The sequence below is a fragment of the Schistocerca gregaria genome, chromosome 2 (genome assembly GCF_023897955.1).
Source record: "Schistocerca gregaria isolate iqSchGreg1 chromosome 2, iqSchGreg1.2, whole genome shotgun sequence".
Lineage (NCBI taxonomy): Eukaryota > Metazoa > Arthropoda > Insecta > Orthoptera > Acrididae > Schistocerca > Schistocerca gregaria.
This window is the reverse complement of record NC_064921.1, coordinates 105,954,202-105,976,214: the sequence shown is the minus strand read 5'-3', so window position 1 is coordinate 105,976,214 and position 22,013 is coordinate 105,954,202.

The window sequence follows — 22,013 nt, the reverse complement described above, 5'->3', positions numbered from 1 at the left end:
TGCACTGTTCTTCGTGCTAATAGCAATATTATAAGCAGCTTTATACAACGTCAGGCGTGAGCGCCTTCTCCTCCTGTAATAACGCGACATCATTGTTGCTACAAGTGCGGCTGCTCGATGACTGACGCCGTTTCCAGATACATCATTTATATAGCACTTCTTTGTCTAACCGCAATTTCCGCTACTGGCGCCATATCAACTTCCGGTCCGCGAGCAATGGCGTACGCGATGCCTGGTAAAACTAAAGATAGGGGTACATCTTATTATATGTTCACAATACCTTTGGTTCTTAGGAGGAGCCGGCCGTGCAATAAGGACGAATCACGAGTCGACACACGCAGGAAACCCATAAGCGATCGCCGGCCAACATACACGTCGTCCGACAAGACGACCGACCGACAACTAACCAAGGTGGACCGCACTCAAGTGCTTTGTACCGGCAACCGTCGGGCGAGTTATGGCTGTCCGGCCCTCACTGCAGCCGCGCCCCGACTGAAATTCTTCCGCGTCCTAACACTGCCAGGTCCGAACTGCACTGCTAGCGCCTCCCGGCAGATCCGAACTAACTCCAAACACACGACAACCGGAAAGTAATAGCAGTCAGCAAAGATAATACGCCAGGGCTTATATCGATAAGCGCCGCTGCTACAGCTCACAGGCAGGCAAGGCGGCAACTCAGTGACACCAGTAACTGAAGTTAGCATTACGAGATGGAAGTACAGTAAAAACAGGATGTCAAATGAGATATGGCAATATACACGAGCCACGCACGGCTCATACATTACAGTAGGCATTCAAAACAGCGACCATCACTTTCACTACAGGTACACTCTACCAAATACACCATGTGGTGTGATTATCGCGGTACAGTTGAGGACACCCGTTCACTAGGGGGTGCCGAAAATGTTGGCAAGTTTCTCGCTGCGGGCGAGATGGACACTGGAATCATTAAAAGGAACACGCAGGCAGCGCCACCGATATCCGCGAGCTGGTGACCGAAGCGGTCGTCTGCTGTTTGGCGGAAGTTGCGGAACGAGTGATCACCTATTACAGGCAGCGGCAGGAAGAAGCATGGCGACTGGTGCCTTAGTGGGAGAAGCTAGCAACTGGAGCAGAGTTTGCCCCCCGCCCGCCCCCCCCCCCCCCCCCCCCCCGGTTCGTAGCACAAACCGGGGCTAGCGGCGTCGGCTGCACGGATCAGTACCCACCACGGAAGCGAGCCGGTCGATTTCGTTCCTGGTGCCCCGAGCCTGCAGAATGTTGTTGGAGTGCGCGGGCAGCGCCTGTACCTTTTACTGTGTGCCCTGTACTTGAGTTCCCAAGTAAAACACTCCTCTCATTCAGGGAAATTCAATTCAATTGTCTGAACGTGCCATGCGGCCAGCTCATGTGCAACGGGAGTAGACGAGGGGCGGTATGTGATGAGCCCCAAGACGCATGGTTGCCCCGCGCCTGGCCAGGGTTGTGTGGGAATCGATGTTTATGCTACCCTATGCGACCCAGAAGAGGAGATCCACCTTCTTGTCACTCGAAAATGAACAAATGAGGGCACAGTTTCTATAACAACTACGTATGGGCAGATGTACAGTAAAATAGAGAAAAGTAATTAGTTTTAGTGCTTTATTGTTTATGTTTACTCTTTAAGAAATTTTCTAAATATGCCTAGAAACACGTCTGCCATACCCTCTTATCCTGACTGCTTACTGTGATCCACAAATTCTTCATGTTACACCGATTTGGTTCTACTTATTTCCCTATCACATAACGGATACTGTGCAAATCACACTTAAGAGCCTGGCAGAGAGTTTATTGACCTGCCTTCACAATAATTCACTATTATTCCAGTCTCAGCCGACAGCGGTGGCCGAGCGGTTCGAGGCGCTTCAGTCCGGTACCGCGTGACTGCTACGCTCGCAGGTTCGAATCCTGCCTCGGGCATGGATGTGTGTGATGTCCTTATGTTAGCTAGGTTTAAGTAGTTCTAAGTTCTAGGGGACTGATGACCTCAGATGTTGAGTCCCATAGTGCTCAGAGCCACTTGAACCATTGTTTCTTAGGAGGAGGAACCATCGCAAAATAAATGAATCACAGTCTGTGTCTGTATGGGTTACAGGAGCTCTTAATTGCTGCAAGATTAACGTTGTTGGTAACGTCACACATTGTTACAGAAATTGAAATAACGTTCAGTTATAGAAATTGAAATAAAGTTCCCTTCCTTCTACCTGTCCTTTATCTATATTACATAAAAAATATTACACATTGATCTTGACAAAAGCCGAGATGCGATTCTCTCAGGGGCACCCTGCTTGATTGATGTAACACCTCAAAAGTGTTTACTGGCAACTTCTTTGTATTTGGTCAAGACTGTGATCTACAAGTCAGGAGATCCTGCAGTATGGCCCAGGATGTCAATTGCAGTGAAAACTACGACCTGGTCATCCACCACGGATCGACCAAGTTGGCAGCAGATGTTCACGAATCGGGCAGACGGCTGTGCGAACGTGCCACACCTGGTTGGTGTGGAAATGCCATCTTGTAGATCATCCACCATTGACCTGCAGTGGAGGACGGCTTGCTGTAAACCAGTCATCCCCACATCTGTAATGTCGCCGTAGGCAGCAACGACGAATCATTGCTGCCGTGTGCGTCAGGTTGCGTCGGTGTTGAATTTAGGAAGTGGGTAGCAGACAAAGCACTACCGATCAGCTTCTCATGGTTTCATTGAAACTCAACAGACCATTATGCCCTCTGCTTCTGGTGACACAGACAGAATGGCAGCACGACTAGATGTGTCTCTGTGCTCCAAAAACCTCGTTATTCAGATAGCCAAGCCTGCAGGTATGATATTCTCGCTCTTGGTGTACGATCGCACTTTCAATCGCTATTCAGTCTCGTCATCGCATCCTTGCGCTGGTGTGGTACTTCAGTAATTATTCTGGGTCACCAAGCTCGGATCCTTCTGCAACGTATGTTTATTGCAGTGGAAAGCTCTCCCTGATGTTACGGAATATTATTTTGTACTACGATGCTGTGTAGCACTGTGGCACTTGCGTTAGTGCTTGCCTTGTTCAGAGGTTGAGAGGTTGTGTGACAATGCTCGCCTAGAGCCCTGACGTCCGTAACATTTGCGGGACGTCTTGTTGACGTTCCCATTTGCACACTGGCCCTCTCTGTTCTGAGCTCGCCGCGTAGAATTTCTTTAAAAAAATGAAACGTATACAACAAAAATATTATGCGGCGTAACACAGCTAAGTAAAATATTTATATTTCAGTAAAGTCGAAGTTCCATTCAATAACACTCCCTTCATAAAAATGACTAGTTCTATTAGTAGTCACATCATTGTATGGACGTTATTGAAGTATTGTGTTACTATAAGAAAACTAAAAGTCTATAGGATTGGAGAAATTTTATTTCCGTCAGTCAGTTCTATGCACAAAACTGTGATAGAAGTCTACTAAATTAGTTATCCCAACACTTGATCAATGCACCGCTACAGATCCCAAAAACTAAAATTATGAAAAAAATGGTTCAAATGGCTCTGAGCACTATGGGACTCAACTGCTGTGGTCATTAGTCCCCTAGAACTTAGAACTACTTAAACCTAACTAACCTAAGGACATCACACACATCCATGCCCGAGGCACGATTCGAACCTGCGACCGTAGCAGTCGCACGGTTCCGGACAGAGCGCCTAGAACCGCGAGACCACCGCGGCCGGCTAAATTTATGAATTAATCATCAAAACATATACGTGGGAGTAAGACAACTGAGACTCAGAACAAGGATCTGGACTAATTTACGGAAAATATGTGGAAGAGTGGTCCAACTTGATGTGTCATTTATCATTCCCAATCAAATATTTTTATTTAATAACAATGCTATCATAAGCCAATTAACAGTTACCAAGAGTCTTGTCAAAATCAAATAGTTAAGGCTTTTGAATTAATAACACAGTGCATATCTTGGACGGCCTCACCGTTAACTCAGCAGAACGAAGTCTGGACAAAACCCGACCAAGGTGAGAAAGGTGTTCCTCGAACGAAAGGATATAGACAACCACATCACATAGTGATTTCAAATCCCACAAGATACGACCCAATAAACGAGAAAGAACAGCGGCTTCAGCTGTCAACCCGAACGGGACTCTGTTACACTCATACAGATTCCAGTCCGTGCAAAAGGCGATGACGTGCTTAGATCCTGCGGTCAAGGGAATCTGGCAACAGGCTTGATTCAAGCCGAGCACGGCGAAACAGCTAGTCACAAAATGGTTCAAATGGCTCTAAGCACTACGGGACTTAAGATCTGAGGTCATCAGTCCCCTAGACTTACAACTATTTAAACCTAACTAACCTAAGGACATCACACACATCCATGCCCGAGGCAGAATTCGAAACTGCGACCGTAGAAGCAGCGCGGTTCCGGACTGAAGCGCCTAGAACCGCTCGGCCACAAATTAGTCACAGGAGAGTACGTAAAATAGTTGTGTAGATCAGGCAAGACATCTGATTCCATTGATCTTCTTCCTCAAAACTTTTATTTTAGGCGACGAAAGACGATAAAGGCCAATCGAAATGGAACATCATCAACTAGACGAATATTATATAGAAACAAATTAGTCACACCAGTTTGTCAGATAAGAGATCCGGTAACTCCCACAACAGGTCCAAAAACTGTCTCGCCTATTCTGGCTGAAGATGACCAACCGCAAACTTCCCGGTTTCACAAGTCACAGAATTAATGACGCTCGGACCGCGCCAAGAGCAGAGGGCTATCTTCTCCGCTGGACAGGATATAAAGAAGAAGGTACCACTCGAAAAGTCAAGGACCAGCCTGGTCCGCAGAATAAATTCGCAGCCGAGCAACAAGGCGACTGACAAATCCGTAACTACCGGCCATGAGAAGTTACAAACGGCTAAACTATCAAGTACCTCGCCGACTAAAGGCAAATCTTGCACACTGGCAATTTACACGAGTAGCCAACTCCAGGTACCATTTGGAATCAAGCAAGGAGGCCGAACTGTCAGAGTCTAATAACGCGCAACAGGTTCCCGCCAAAAACAGGCACAATCGTAAGGAAGGGAAGATCTTTTCCTAGCACGAATACGCTAATAACGAAACGATAACCTCTTCTGATACCCCCGCAGTCCCTTCCCCCCTTCCCCCCTTCCCCCCCCCCCCCCCCCCCCCCCCCCCCAGGCGTCAGGTGTTAGGCCTGGGGCTTCTCACAACAGAGCACTCGTGCACTAGCTGGCCACTTGCACTGCAACGGAAATAATGCTTGCGACCGGACCAATCAGATTGGGATCATGGTTTGTAACCCCGAGAAATAAAAGACGTCGATGGTCGACTTCCGTCTGCCTTGCGCTGCTCTTCAGTGCTTCAGTTCACTCTAGTAATTCATGAAATTCATCAAAATTTATGGGCGGCGCAAAAACGCCAAGTGAGACCGATCCTCTGCACGCTTGCCTTCTAAAATATTGAAGATACTATCAGATTCGGCAACTCTCATACAGAGTGATAACACAGCCTACTCGTTCAACACATTGGCGCAATGTCTCGAAAGATGACTCCACCCGCCAATAATACCCGCTCAAGCTCATTGCCAATACGTGCCGGCAACTTTCTGTCTATAATACGAGCCCTGAGCAGTCCTATGGAATCCTGATGTCTCAAGGTTTCAGAGACCAAGGTAGTCAGTGTCCCTTTTGTGAATGAATAAAGCAACGAAAGTATCACGTGGTGGGGTATGTACAGGGCATCAGAGGTCAAACTACCAATACCTCGGCACCAGACCGTTTATCCTCAAGGAGCTGATTATGACTTAAAACTTCCTGCTCCAACCCCCCACCGCCGCTCTCTAAACTCAGGGATGGCGCCCTAACCTGCATGTCCCGTACCAAATTAAGTAGCCGTTTAATCCCTTGCTTCTCGGAATCCTGAAGTTCAATATGACTGAGATCCATTAAGTGATTCCTCCAATGTGCTAGGTGCGCCTAGATCCTAAAAGACTGCTTATAGGTGGTTCAAAAAATGGCTCTGAGTACTATGGGACTTCACATCTGAGGTCATCAGTCCCCTAGAACTTAGAACCACTTAATCCTAACTAACCTAAGGACATGACATACATCCATGCCCGAGGCAGGATTCGAACCTGCGACCGTAAAAGTCGCGCGGTTCCAGACTGAAGCGCCTAGAATCGCTCGGCCTCCATGGCCGGTGCATATAGGTGGGTTCGCTGTCCTCCAGGAAAGACGTTGAATGTCATCTAAAACAGCTGAAATAATAGGAAGAGAGACACCTACCTCCCCAAAGGTGTCCAAGGAAAGGCAAAGCGGACAACATGGCTGGCCATTCTGGGAAGCTACCTTCTATAAACAGCCCACGAACGTTAGTTCATACTTGAGATATCTTAAGATGCGAAATCCCTGGACACCTCCTAGAATCCATGATAGATAGTAACCTTCTGAAAACAGCCAAAAATGTTAATATACACACAGCAAAAAAAGTTTTGCATCAGCTCGGTCCTGAGACTTCCAAAACCTGTACACAAAATTCGAATAGAGATCAACATAAACATCATTTCCTTTTTACTGCTCTTGAAACCCACACGTTGCACGCTATACCACCATACAGAGAGAACTTCAGATTGGTGGTCTAAATTTCTGTACACAGGTACCTCTAACACTCAGTAGCACTTGCACTTGCATTGATACATGCCTATATTCTTCGAGGCATACTATCCACAAGTTCATCAAGGCACGTTTGGTCCAGATTGTCCCACTCCTCAACGGTGATGGGGCGCAGACCCCTCAGAGCGTTCGGTGGGTCGCGTCATCCATAAACAGCCCTTATCAAAAAATGGTTCAAATGGCTCTGAGCACTATGGGACTTAACATCTGAGGTCATCAGTTCCCTAGAACTTAGAACTACTTAAACCTAACTAACCTAAGGACATCACACACATCCATGCCCGAGGCAGGATTCAAACGTCCGACCGAAGCACCGCTGGGCCACAGTGGATGGTCAGCCCTTATCAATATATTCCAGGCATGTTCAGTAGCGTTCATCTCTGGAGAACGTGCTGACCACTCTAGTCGAGCGATGTCGTTATCCTGGAGGAAGTCATTCACAAGATGTGCACGATGGGGGCGCGAATTGTCGCCCATGAAGACGAATGGCTCGCCAATATTCTGCCGATGTGGTTGCACTATCGGTCGGAGGATGGAATTCACGCATCGTACAGTCGATACGGCGCCTTCCATGACCTCCAGCGGCGTATGTCGTCCGCACATAATGCCACCCCAAAACAGCAGGAAATCTACACCTTGCTGCACTCGCTGGACAGTGTGTCGAAGGCATTCAGCCTGACCGGGTTGCCTCCAGACATGTCTCAGACGGTTGTCTGGTTGAAGGCATATGAGACACTCATCGGTGAAGGGAACGTGATGATAATCCTGAGCGGTCCATTCGGCATGTTGTTGGGCCCATCTGTACCGGGCTGCATGGTGTCGTGGTCGCAAAGATGGGCCTCGCCACGGAAGTCGGGAGTGAAGCTGCGCCTCATGCAGCATATTGCGCACAGTTTGAGTCGTAACACGACGTCCTGTGGCTGCACGAAGAGCATTATTCAACATGGCAGCGTTGCTGTCAGGGTTCCTCCGTGCCATAATCCGTAGACAGAGGTCATCCACTGCAGTTGTAGCCCTTGAGCGGGGTGAGCGAGGCATGTCATCGACAGTTCCAGTGTCTCTGTATCTCGTCCATGTCCGAACAACATCGCTTTGGTTCTCTCCGAGAGCCCTTCTTGGGACAAAGTAACAATGCGTACACGATCGAACTGCTGCGGTATTGACCGTCTAGGCAGGGTTGAACTAGAGACAACACGAGCCGTGTACCTCCTTACTGGTGTAGTGACTGGAACGGATCGACTGTTGAATCCCTCCGTCTAATAGGCGATGCTCATGCATAGTTGTTTACATCTTTGGGCGGGTCTAGTGACATCTCTGAACAGTCAAAGGGACTCTGTCTGCATTACAGTATCGACAGTCAATGTCTATCTTCAGGAGTTCTGGGAACCGGGATGATGGAAAACTTCTTTTTTTATTTTAATAACTCAGGGAATGACAAATGTAGGTACAATAACTCAAAGGAACGACAAATGACGTCAAAGAGTAGACAACGCCTATCCCTCCTGCCAGACAGAACGTAAGCATGCTCTTCTTCCATTCGAGACGTAGAACTACGGTAGGAGTTAATTTAAGAAAAACACGTGGAAGGATGGTCCAATTTGATGCGTCATTTATCATTCCTAAACAAATTTGTTTATTTAATAATATTTCTATCATCAACCAACTGTTACCAAGATTCTTTCCAAATTGCTACAGATAGTTAAGGCTTTTGAATTAAAATCACAATGCATCGTACTCGAAGAACCTGTTAACTGTGCAATCCAATGGCGGCCCGAATGCAGACAGTTAAGCCTGTGGTGGCATTCTGTCCGTGCGACTAGCATCACAACCGTGGCTAATCCCATAACAGGACTTGAATATAAGTTCTACAAATATTAAATAAAAAAACATTAAAGTAAGTACATCTCCACTATACAAAAAATTAGACCAAGCTCGCCAAACGCTACCCACGTGTAAAAACCGAAGCAAACAGTAATACTTCACTGATTGACCACACATCAATCAAGTTAAGTACTTAAATAAACTACTGGGCGCGTAAAGCACTATGAAAATAATCATGACAATTAAACTCATATTTTTAAAAAGGAATCAAGAATCTCAGTGCTCTTTTTGCTCAAAGGCTTTCATCACAAACCTATAAGGACCTTACAATAATAGAAACACTGAATAAATTACTAAAACCAAGTCGTAATCCGGCGACGTCACCGCCGCGGCACGATGCCAAAAGAACGGCAATAAACTACTCAACATGAGGGTGGAACGGGAGATTCGCAGCAGCGAGTGTGACTTGCCAACACCTAGGCTTCGTGAGATAACGGGAAAGCCGCCGAAGCAGAGGGTAAAAGCGTTTCTGCCCCGGATCAACAGAACTGCATCAACCACTGCCGATACAAGGCTGTCAACATATACTGAACAACAAACAGCAAATGAGTCTGATAGGAACTAACATACACAGCAATACTTTAGCGGGCAATTAGAGATTATTTTCAAGACACCCAACCATTAAAACTTCAGCTAACACGCACAGCCCCAAAATGGTTCACTTAAAGCCATAAATGAACCGGATTGGTGGCCACCTCATACCGCGACGTAATTAACAATCTTTAATAAGGGTACTTACTGAACAGTCTTCATACATGATGTCAAATAAATGCCAAGAAGGCCAATAACGAACGGAGTCCAGGAGACAAATTTTAAACACATTGTAAATCACGCATTAGACAAGTATGTGCCGAAAAAAGTGGGTTACGGACGGAAAAGACTTACCGTGGTTTAACAGCGCAATTCAGAGAATGCTCAGGTAGCAAAGGCAGTTGCACTCGCGGTACAAGAAAGATCGGGAGAATGGGGACAGGCAAAAGTTAGTAGAGATTCGTGCTGCTGTAAAAAGAGCAATGCGCGAAGCATTCAAACACTACCACCGTCATACCTTAGCAAAAGATCTTGCTGAAAACCCAAGGAAATTCTGGTCTTACGTAAAATCGGTAAGCGGGTCGAAGGCTTCCATCAAGTCACTCACTGATCAGTCTGTCCTTGCAACGGAAGACAGCAAAACGATGAGAAATCTTTCACGCAAGAGGATCGTACAAACATACCGCTGTTTGAGTCTCGTACAGATTCCTGTATGGAGGACATAGACATCCCTGGGGTTGTGAAGCAGCTGAATGGGATGGAATTCCAATTCGGTTTTACAGAGAGTACACTACTGCATTGGCTCCTTACATTTATCGCTAATCTCTTGCCCAACGTAAAGTCCAGAGCGACTGGAGAAAAGCGCAGGTGACGCCTGTATATAAGAAGAGTAGAAGGACGGATACTCAAAATTACAGACCAATATCCTTAACATCGGTTTGTTGCAGGATTCTCGAACATATTCTGAGTTCGAATATAATGAATTTCCTTGAGACAGAGAAGTTGCTGTCCATGCATCAGCACGGCTTTAGAAAGCATCGCTCCTGCGAAACGCAACTCGCCCTTTTTTCACATGATATCTTGTGAACCATGGATGAAGGGTATCAGACGGATGCCATATTCCTTGACTTCCGGAAAGCGTTTGACTCGGTGCCCCACTGCAGACTCCTAAGGTACGAGCATATGGGATTGGTTCCCAAATATGTGAGTGGCTCGAAGACTCCTTAAGTAATAGAACCCAGTACGTTGTTCTCGATGGCGAGTGTTCATCGGAGGTTGAGGGTGTCATCTTGAGTGCCCTAGGGAAGTGTGGTAGGTCCGCTGTTGTTTTCTATCTACATAAATGATCTTTTGGAGAGGGTGGATAGCAATGTCCGGCTGTTTGCTGATGATGCTTTGGCGTACGGGAAGGTGTCGTCGATGAGTGACTGTAGGAGGATACAAGATGACTTGGACAGGATTTGTGATTGGTGTAAAGAATGGCAGCTAACTCTAAATATAGATAAATTCAAATGAATGCAGATGAATAGGAAAAAGATTCCCGTAATGTTTGAATACTCCATTAGTAGTGTAGTGCTTGCCACAGTCACATCGATTAAATATTTGGGAGTAACATTGCAGAGCGATATGAAGTGGGACAAGCATGTAATGGCAGTTGTGGGGAAGGCGGATAGTCGTCTTCGGTTCATTGGTAGAATTTTGGGAAGATGTGGTTCATCTTGAAAGGTGACCGCTTATAAAACACTAATGCGACCTATTCTTGAGTATTGCTCGAGCGTTTGGGATCCCCATCAAGTCGGATTGTGGGAGGACATAGAAGAAATTCAGAGGCGGGCTGCTAGATTTGTTACTGGTAGGTTTGATCATCACGCGAGTGTTACGGAAATGCTTCAGGAACTCGGGTGGGATTCTCTAGAGGAAAGGAAGCGTTCTTTTCGAGAATCGCTACTGATGAAATTTAGAGAACCAGCATTTGAGGCTGACTGCAGTACAATTTTACTGCCGCTAACTTATATTTCGCGGAAAGATCACAAAGATAAGATAAGAGAGATTAGGGTTCGTACAGAGGGATATAGGCAGTCATTTTTCCCTCGTTCTGTTAGGGAGTGGAACAGGGAGAGAATATGGTAGTTGTGGTACGAGGTACCCTCCGCCACTCACCGTATAGTGGACTGCGGAGTATGTATGTAGATGTAAATGTAGACAATACTGCCCTCCTGCTCGCAGCTGCTAACAAGTTGTTTAGTACATCTCGGCGTATTTAGCAAACCACAACTAACTGATGCATTTCATAACCAGGTTCCGACGAGAATCGCTCCTTGCCCACTAAACTCGCTAGTAGCAAGGGTCAACGCTGTAGAAAAACGTGGACAGCCGTGGCCCAACAGCCAACGGATTCACCTCGCTGCAATCGCCAGGACGCCAAGTACTCAGTTCCGTGTACTCAGGTCCGTGTCCCACTCACCACTCACTACCACACAGCCCCAGAGGAAACACATAAGCAACCAAAGATGATGTGAAGAGGAAAAGAACCGATGGACCGTGAGCACAAGTGGCGCCAGTAGGATATCGCGCGAGCCCTCACGGAAGCCGCCACTGCTCAACAACGAGATGTTTTATACCCAACAGTCTTCAGCCATATTCTCGAGAAAATTAAGATGCAGAACACATGTCTTAAAGTTAATTACTCAACCCTTACTGATTGTTTACTACATTTGACAAATGCACTGATGTAACTCAATCTTTTTTTCGATGTTGTCATCAAAAAAGTTTTTATAATCTCTAACGAAACACAAACAAAAAGTAAAAAAATTCACTTACGCTTCACGGACGGTTTATTTACATGTGTGTCACGTGTACATCCGACCTCCTTTCCATAGGGGAGTTTGAGACCACCAATCTCTCAGTGTGAAAGAAAATTCCAGCATGTTTCTAAAAGGCCATGCAACTTAAGAGACGAAGTGTACTATATAAAGTTGACTGATGGTTATAGGAACTTAACTCTCAGGCAGTGAGGTAGCTAGAGAATCAATGTTGGAGATGTGACTTACGCATTTAAATGAATGCTTCACGATGTGCTGTGTTACCTGTACTTGGAGTTCATACAAAAAGAAGGTCTAAGCTTCCGTTCAGTATAAGACAAGCACTCCACAAATCCAGCATGTGAATCTCGTCAGTGTAGTATGATGAATTTGATGACTTCAGTCTACTCCACGTCTCTGCTCCAGAATTTCACTTCTTCTGACAGGTTTTGTTACTATGTGCTATGTAAATATTGTAAATTAGAAAACTTCTTCATAGCTCAGAATTTATTTTGTAACAGACTCGCGAATATCGCTCGTGACTGTCATTGGACTATTTTAAATACTGTTTCCAACCTACATTTGGTGCCTTTTCACGAAAGTTAAAACTGTTGTAGGTTTACGTGACCTACCACAACGACAACTCTTTAACACACGCTACGTTTCGAGTCCAACTACACAGTATTTAAAGACATCCCTCTCCCCGCCAGATTAAGACATGTGATGTCACAAAAAAAACGAAAGTGTATTTAAAAACATAATTAAGCTCCCTGAAGGCTGCATCTGTTTTCATTGTCGTTAGTTTTTACTCAAGAGTTTTTCTGTTGCCTGTTAAATTTGTCTGATTGTACACTGATGCGCCAAACTTAAGGACGGAAGTACTTATCCAAAAAAATGGTTCAAATGGCTCTGAGCACTATGGGACTGAACTTCAGTGGTCATCAGTCCCCTAGAACATAGAACTACTTAAACCTAACTAACCTAAGGACATCACACACATCCATGCCCGAGGCAGGAGTCGAACCTGCGACCGTAGCAGTCGCGCGGCTCCAGACTGTAGCACCTAGAAACGCTCGGCCACTCGGGCCGACAGTACCTATCCCATGACGTATCAACGTCAGGTAACATAACTCGTTGAAACTTGGCCCATACGTACAAAGAAATTTTACTGCGTAGAAAATAAGCTAACTGTAAAAATACGCATTCAGGCGAACAGAAATAACACAATAATTATAATGAAGTCCCTGCAATTTGTGATTGTCCCCTGGATATTACATTCGCTGTCACCTTAAGGGACTATCTCTTGACCTGACGGTGGGGGGGGGTCTCATTCGGTACCCCACACTATCACCTCAGCTAATAATCTAGACAGCAGGAATTCCATTTCTGGCGTGTTGGCGTGTTAAGCCATGTGGTGGTACCCTTCCTTCGAAGTCTCTGTGACGTTATCGTTGGACAAGATACCGTAAGTTGCCAATCCTCGATGTTCGGCTGCTTCCCTAGTCAGCACGGTCTCTTGATCTCTAATCCACTGAAAACACTTAGTCATAGGCTGCCGAGAGACTGCCAAGGCGCCGCTCACCAGAGACCTCGATTGGTGAACTCTGCTGGTCTGCAGTGTAGAATTATGTACGTGTACCTCTCGTTCAAGATGAAAGATTCGATCTCCAGCCGGTTAGACCCATTGAAGCTGCCAGTGCTGGCAGCTCAGCGTACTAAATTTGGCGCTCTACATATCCTGCAAAAAATCACATGCAGCCAGAAGATTACGACCACCGACCTACTATCGATATAAACCAGCATGACTTGACGGATGGTCGATGAATGCTGTGGTAAGTGTCTTCTATGCATGGCGAAACCAAGGTGAAACCCCGTCCAGGCGTCGTGGAGTTGGGGGGCCACCCCTCGTTACAGATGTCGGACGTCGTAGACTGGGCACACTGGTAAAACAGGAATAGACTGGTAAAGCAGACTTTACTCCTGAGCAGAGTACAAGTGTGCCCTAACACACAGTGCACCGAACACTCCCAATAATGCCCCTCTATAGCTGACAACCCATGCTTGTGGCAATGTTTACACCACAAAATCGGCCACTCCGACTGAAATGAGAACGTGACCATCAACACTGTACGTCGATGCAGTGGCAGGGCGTTATATGCTCTGATGAATCCCGATACCTTCTTTATCATGAAGTTGGGGGACGAGAATCCGTCGCCTTCCAAAGGAACAGCTCCTTGACACCTCTGCTGCGGAACGGAGACAAGCTGGTGGCGGCTCCATTATGCTCTGGAGAACCGTACACTGGCTGCAGACCACATACTCTCCTTCATGACGATCACGTTACTCGACAGCAGTGGCATTTTTCAGCATGACAATGCCTCATGTCACTAGGCCAGGCGTGTAATGGAGTAGTTTGAGGAACACAGTGGCAAGTTCAAATTGTTGAGCCGGCTCTCCAACTCTCCAGATCTGAACCTGATCGAACATATGCGTGATGTTACTGAACATGGCGTCAGAGTTCATCGACCCTCCCCACGGAATTTACGGGAATTAGGCGATTTATGTGTGCAGATGTAGGTCCAACTCCTAGCAGGAACCTAGCAAGGGGTCACTGCTTCCATGCCATGACGCGTCGCAGCTGTTAGAGATACGAGAGGTAGACATCCGGCTATTAGGTAGGTGGTTATAATGTTCCGGCTAATCAGTGTATAATCACGTCTTCTTTCTGTTATACTGTATACAAACAATAAGTAGAATTTCGTTATTTGCTATCTTTCTTGGTGCCTTAGTTTTAGTGGCCAGCGAAGTATGCTGTCTCATTTTTCTTGATACAATTTAATTTAAAATAACAATTTACCTACCCCTACCACATAGTTCTTCTTCTTCTTGTTGCTAATCATCTATGGCTAGCGGCGCTTCTCCGCCTCCAGTCGCACATCTTCTTCTTTCTTGACTTTCCTCAAAGTTCATATTCCTTGCTTGCATTACCTCCTTCACATCATTTTGCCACCTGTGTCGTGGGCGACCCCGTTTTTTTCCGCTGCGGTGATATTCATCGTTGTATCCTGTTTGGTATCCTGTCCTGATGTTGATGTTTGGTTTGTGGGGCGCTCAACTGCGCGGTCATCGGCGCCTGTACCAAGCCCCAATTTTTACACAGTCCATTTCCGTTTCACAATCCAATCTAGTCACTCTCACAAATGATGCTGATGATGATGAAATGATGAGGATAACACAAACACCCAGTCCCCGAGGTGAGGAAGTATCCTGTCTTCATATTCACATGACCATACAACATCAGTTGTTTTTTGGATGTCTTCTCAGATATCCCTATCCATTTTCGTCCGTTGTCGCATTACGTCATTTCTTATCCTATCAATTCTAGTACATCTCGAGCTTAGTCTTACGTAATCAACCTCAGTGAAAGCAGCTTATTCTTTCTTTTTCCTAACGTCCCACGCTTATTCTCTGTACTGTAGTCTTATACATTTTCATCTTCGTTGTTCTTCTTATTTATTTGTTCCACAGAACATAGCTCATTGCGCTTGTTACTGCTCGTCCTTTATTAGTTCTACTAGTGATTTCAGCATTCCTTGTGTCCTGTTTATTAAATAATACCCGAAGATATTTTGCCTTTTCCACGCCTACGATTACTCCTCCATCTGCCTCCAAAATATCTACCTTTTCTTTCGCAGCATGCAAGTACTCACATCTCTTCATGTTCATCTTCAGACTGGCCTTATTGCATTCCTCTTCTAGCTTTCTTATCATATAGCTCAGATCATCTTCATCTTCTGCCAGTACAATCTGGTATCTGCAAAATATAGGCTAAATATCTTGCTGTCATTTTCTATGCCAAGTCTGCAGCATCTCATCTAGGTACAACTTATAGAGGGGCGGTGAAAGCCCACATCCGCGCCGCAGATCCTTATTCACCTCGAATTCTTCTGTCCAACAATTCAGCCGGCCGAAGTTGCCGAGCGGTTCTAGGCGCTACAGTCTGGAACCGCGCGACCGCTACGGTCGCACGTTCGAATCCTGCCTCGGGCATGGATTTGTGTTATGTCCTTAGGTTAGTTAGGTTTAAGAAGTTCTAGGGGACTGATGACCTCAGTAGTTAAGTTCCATAGTGCTCAGAGCCATTTGAACCACTTGCACCAACAATACCCAGTCCTTACTCTAGCTGTGTTATTTTCATATAATTTCATATCAGCCATTAGCAATCTTTAATCTAATTCTATCTCTTTCAGCTTTTCCCACAGTTTGGTATTGGACAAATTATCATATGCTTTCTCTAGGTCATTCAATGCAATATACGTCTCCAGTCCAACCTTTGTGCGTTTTTTACATATTATTTTCATGGTGAAGATGTTGTCCATTACCGATCTTCCTTCTCGGAATCCTGCTTGCTCTTCTTAATGCTTGTCAGTTGTTTCTTTCTCTACCAGACTTTCCAGCACATTCCAGTACAATCTTCTAATGAAAGGCGTCACTCCAATCCCCTACAATTATTTGGGTTGTTATGTGCCGTTTTCATTTGTACGGTTCTTATGTAACCTGCTTCTCATTTCGATGGAACATTTTCTCACTTTAATAGTTTTCTACACAGCTCCCTTAACATCGCCAACAATTTCGGGGAACCAAACTTCACTAGCTCTGTATACATAGTGATCCATTTGATGGCGCCCTCTTCAACTTACAGCTTCTCAGAGCCTGTTGAAGAACTTGTATATCCAAATGTCATAACTCCTCCTGTTGCATCCTCACCTCATACCCATGTGAAAGTTCAGGACGATTTTCCTGGAATACATCTTTAAAATACGTCGTCCATCGACCATGACTAATATTATTACGATGTAACTAGTCACTAGTTGACACTGGAGGTGACCTGATTATTGTCCATGCCTCAGCAGTACGAATCCCTCCAATCAGTCTGTCTACATATTCACGTCTTTCTTCTCACACCTTGTTTTTCCTTTTTAAACTTCTCTTTTTACTTTTCTATTTTCTTTCCTATATATACCCCTAAATGTCATTGATATTCAGGAACGTCAAATAAGCTTTTTTCCTTCTCTTCTCTTTCTGCATCCTACAACACTTGTTTCATCTTCTTCACATATGCTCCAAGGACTTATTTCTCTGCTTCATCTATGGTCTTCTTTATATGCTCATATTCCTCTTCTAATGATTTCTCTCCACTCTCCAATTTGTTTGTCAGTCGCTGCTGGTATAATTACTTACAAGGGAACCTCCCCATCGCACCCCCCTCAGATTTAGTTATAAGATGGCACAGTGGATAGGCCTTGAAAAACACAGATCAATCGAGAAAACAGGAAGAAGTTGTGTGGAACTATGAAAAAAATAAGCAAAATATAGAAACTTAGTAGTCAATGCGCAAGATAGGCAACATCAAGGATAACATCAGCTCAGGAGCGTCGTGGTCCCATGGTTAGCGTGAGCAGTTGCTGAACGAGAGGCCCTCGGTTCAAGTCTTCCCTTGAGTGAAAAGTTTATTTTCGCAAAGTTATGAACTGCAAGTGCGTTCATTGACGTTTCTGTTCACTGTAATAAGTTTAGTGTCTGTGTTTTGCGACCGCACCGCAAAACCGTGCGATTAGTAGACGTGCCTCTCCAATGGGAAACGAAAACATTTGATCGGAAGGTCATAGGTCAACCGATTCCTCCACAGGAAAACACGTCTGATATATTCTATACGACACTAGTGACGACTTGTGCGTCACATGACAGGAATATGCTGTCGACCCACCTAACTTGTACACGAATGGGTAAAAAGATTCTTCTACCTTGCCCGATTTAGATTTTCTTGTGGATGAGATAATCACTCCCAAAAAAGTGATGAAATCGTAGGAGTTTGTCACATAAACTGAAAATAAAAAATTAAACTTTTCACTCGAGGGAAGACTTGAACCCAGGCCCTCTCGCTCCGTAGCTGCTCACCCTAACCACGGGAACACGGCGCTCCCGAACACACGCTCTCCTTGATGCTACCTATCTTGCACATGGACTACTCAGTGTGCATATTTTGCTTTTTTTTTCTTAGTTCCACACAAATTCTTCCTGTTTTCTCGATTGATCTGTGTTCAGTTTTTCAAGGCCTATCCACTGTGTCAACTCATAACTAAATCTGAGTGGGGTGCGATGGGGAGGTTCCCTTGTTAGTAGTATCTTCCCTTAAAGTATCCAAGCTATAGTTAATGTCTCATTCTGGTCAACATGTTGCGTCCGCATCTTTTTCACCACTACTTCACAAAGTATAGAGAAATAAATTTTACATCCACAAAATAATGGTCACAGTTGCCCCTATTTTAACTTTATTGAATATTCTTACACAAGAAGGCTGCTACAAACACTCCAACGAGAGCGAGCACCAGGAAATAATGACCAAGTAGAAGACAGCTTACTCGAAATTTCCACAAAATCGCAATGGTGAGGTAAGCTAGAGTTAAAAAAGCTACCGTGTGACGATCAAAAAAGGCTTAAAAATGTTGTGCATCAGACAAACCTTCCGTACCAACCTACAGATGTTCAGTTCTGCCGGTGGTTTCTGCTTTAAGTGGTATGGGGATATGTTGATCATCAGTTCTCCGTTTGTTCAGACGAGGCCTGATCCGCCCCCTATAGATATTTGAACTCACCGAACACATGGCGTTATGTATCATAAAAAATAGCACGAGAACCTTACGCGATAAATATAGAGCCAGTTAACATCAGTGTGCGCTACGGGCATGGAACCATAAAGATTACTGATCTTAATCTACTGTCATTAACGCATTTAAAATAAATGGAATGAAATATCCTGGCACCCATCATTCTCTGCCAGTCCTCAGAAGGGCTTTCAAGCACACTGTGGGATCAAAAGTATTCGGACTCATCTGTTCAGTGCAGTACTGACTACTAGATGTCACGACGTATGAAAGGCGTCCGGAACTATTGTGTTGTCAGTGAAGCAGTGGTAACAGTAGAACAGCTCTGTCAAGGAGAACACAGTGACTTCTAACCTGGACAAGTCATTTGATGTCACCTGATTCACAGATCCATCAACGCTTTTAAAGGAAGCCAATTCGACTGCTCGTGAGATGATTGTCAATTAAGAAGGCGAAGGAACAACCATAGGTAACCAAGACTGGGAAGACCTTATGCAGTGACGGACAGGGACAATCGAGCAATGGAGGCGAGGGTGGTTGTAAACCATCGCATGAACTCAGCGAAAGGAACCACTCATGAGTTACAAGAGCTACCAGCAGTCCAGTTAGCACCATGACTGTGTGTGTAAGGAGTTAAAAAATGCTGTGCAATGATCGAGGAGCTCCTCATAAGACGTGCTAAGTGAAGTCTGAGGTGGTGTAAACAGTGACAACTGGACAGTCCACGATTGGAGATTACTGTTTTTGAGCGATGAACCACGCTGTAACCTGCGAAAATACACTCCTGGAAATGGAAAAAAGAACACATTGACACCGGTGTGTTAGACCCACCATACTTGATCCGGACACTGCGAGAGGGCTGTACAAGCAGTGATCACACGCACGGCACAGCGGACACACCAGGAACCGCCGTGTTGGCCGTCGAATGGCGCTAGCTGCGCAGCATTTGTGCACCGCTGCCGTCAGTGTCAGCCAGTTTGCCGTGGCATACGGAGCTCCATCGCAGTCTTTAACACTGGTAGCATGCCGCGACAGCGTGGACGTGAACCGTATGTGCAGTTGACGGACTTTGAGCGAGGGCGTATAGTGGGCATGCGGGAGGCCGGGTGGACGTACCGCCGAATTGCTCAACACGTAGGGCGTGAGGTCTCCACAGTACATCGATGTTGTCGCCAGTGGTCGGCGGAAGGTGCACGTGCCCGTCGACCTGGGACCGGACCGCAGCGACGCACGGATGCACGCCAAGACCGTATGATCCTACGCAATGCCGTAGAGGACCGCACCGCCACTTCCCAGCAAATTAGGGACACTGTTGCTCCTGGGGTAACGGCGAGGACCATTCGCAACCGTCTCCATGAAGCTGGGCTACGGTCCCGCACACCGTTCGGCCGTCTTCCGCTCACGCCCCAACATCGTGCAGCCCGCCTCCAGTGGTGTCGCGACAGGCGTGAATGGAGGGACGAATGGAGACGTGTCGTCTTCAGCGATGAGAGTCGCTTCTGCCTTGGTGCCAATGATGGTCGTATGCGTGTTTGGCGCCGTGCAGGTGAGCGCCACAATCAGGACTGCATACGACCGAGGCACACAGGGCCAACACCCGGCATCATGGTGTGGGGAGCGATCTCCTACACTGGCCGTACACCTCTGGTGATCGTCGAGGGGACACTGAATAGTGCACGGTACATCCAAACCGTCATCGAACCCATCGTTCTACCATTCCTAGACCGGCAAGGGAACTTGCTGTTCCAACAGGACAATGCACGTCCGCATGTATCCCGTGCCATCCAACGTGCTCTAGAAGGTGTAAGTCAACTACCCTGGCCAGCAAGATCTCCGGATCTGTCCCCCATTGAGCATGTTTGGGACTGGATGAAGCGTCGTCTCACGCGGTCTGCACGTCCAGCACGAACGCTGGTCCAACTGAGGCGCCAGGTGGAAATGGCATGGCAAGCCGTTCCACAGGACTACATCCAGCATCTCTACGATCGTCTCCATGGGAGAATAGCAGCCTGCATTGTTGCGAAAGGTGGATATACACTGTACTAGTGCCGACATTGTGCATGCTCTGTTGCCTGTGTCTATGTGCCTGTGGTTCTGTCAGTGTGATCATGTGATGTATCTGACCCCAGGAATGTGTCAATAAAGTTTCCCCTTCCTGGGACAATGAATTCACGGTGTTCTTATTTCAATTTCCAGGAGTGTAGGATGGACCCCAGGAATGTGTCAATAAAGTTTCCCCTTCCTGGGACAATGAATTCACGGTTTTCTTATTTCAATTTCCAGGAGTGTAGGATGGAAGGTCTGGAGGACGTCACATGCCTTCATGACTAGTGCCAACAGTGAAGTGCTGAGGTGGTAATGTTAATGTAAGAGGGTGCTTTCCGTGGTTAGGGTGTGGTCTACGTGGTGTGCTTAAGAAAACGCTATATTCAGTGGGATGTAAACACGTTTTACACCATATTGTACTGTGTACAGAGGAGAAACAGTTCGGAGAAATTAATTGTTTGTAAAATTAGGCAACATTGTTCCTGGAGCGCAGCGATTTGCTGCTAACTTTGATTAAAAACGACAATCGAGATCTCAATAACATTTGTTTATTATGACCGGTTTCGGCTTATGTTGAATCCACCCTCAGGTTTTTTGGCCCCCTATGACAAGCGGCGGTGCCCCCTCGGTGATGCCACGATCGTACACTGTCTACAGCGTACGTAGTATCACGAGAAAAACGTAGAGGTGAAGAGTTTTTCTCGTCCAAAAACAATATTCCATCACTGATAGCACATTTACATACATAACACGCAAGGTTTTGTTCGTTATTGGCACAGTTTACTTGTGGTTATCGTAACATTTTACTACTGTTTTTAGAGGACTTTCCAGGAGACGATACAACAATTTCCCCAATTATACCCCGGTGTTTTAATATATTATATACCTAAACCCTGTGGCCTGCTCGTGTGGTGTAGGGTTTATTTATTTAGCGTATGTGGTTTTTAAGTACAAATGGTTACATGTTTAAATACATACAGACAGATAAAAATAAAATCAACATACATTATATCACATAAATAATGTCTCGTCTTATGGACATTCAATTAAGGATAAGTAGGCATACACAGGTTGTTACAATAAGGTATCTTGTCATAGATAAGATAAAATTATCATATAGAAATTGTTACTATAAGGTCATTGAGTAATCACATATATGGAATCTATAGAGTCTCTTTAAAGTTCTATGTCTAGGTTTTCCATCCACTCGACGGCTGCAGGGGAAGCTGGATAAAGTTCTAGAAAGGCTCCTCTAAACGCATGTTTAGGGCATTCCTGAATGATGTGCTGGATCGTTTGCTCTGGATGTCCACAATCGCACTGTGGTGAATCTCGTATGCCCCATCTACAGAGTATCTCGCCACTTCTGCCATGACCATTTGTGAGTCTATTGAGT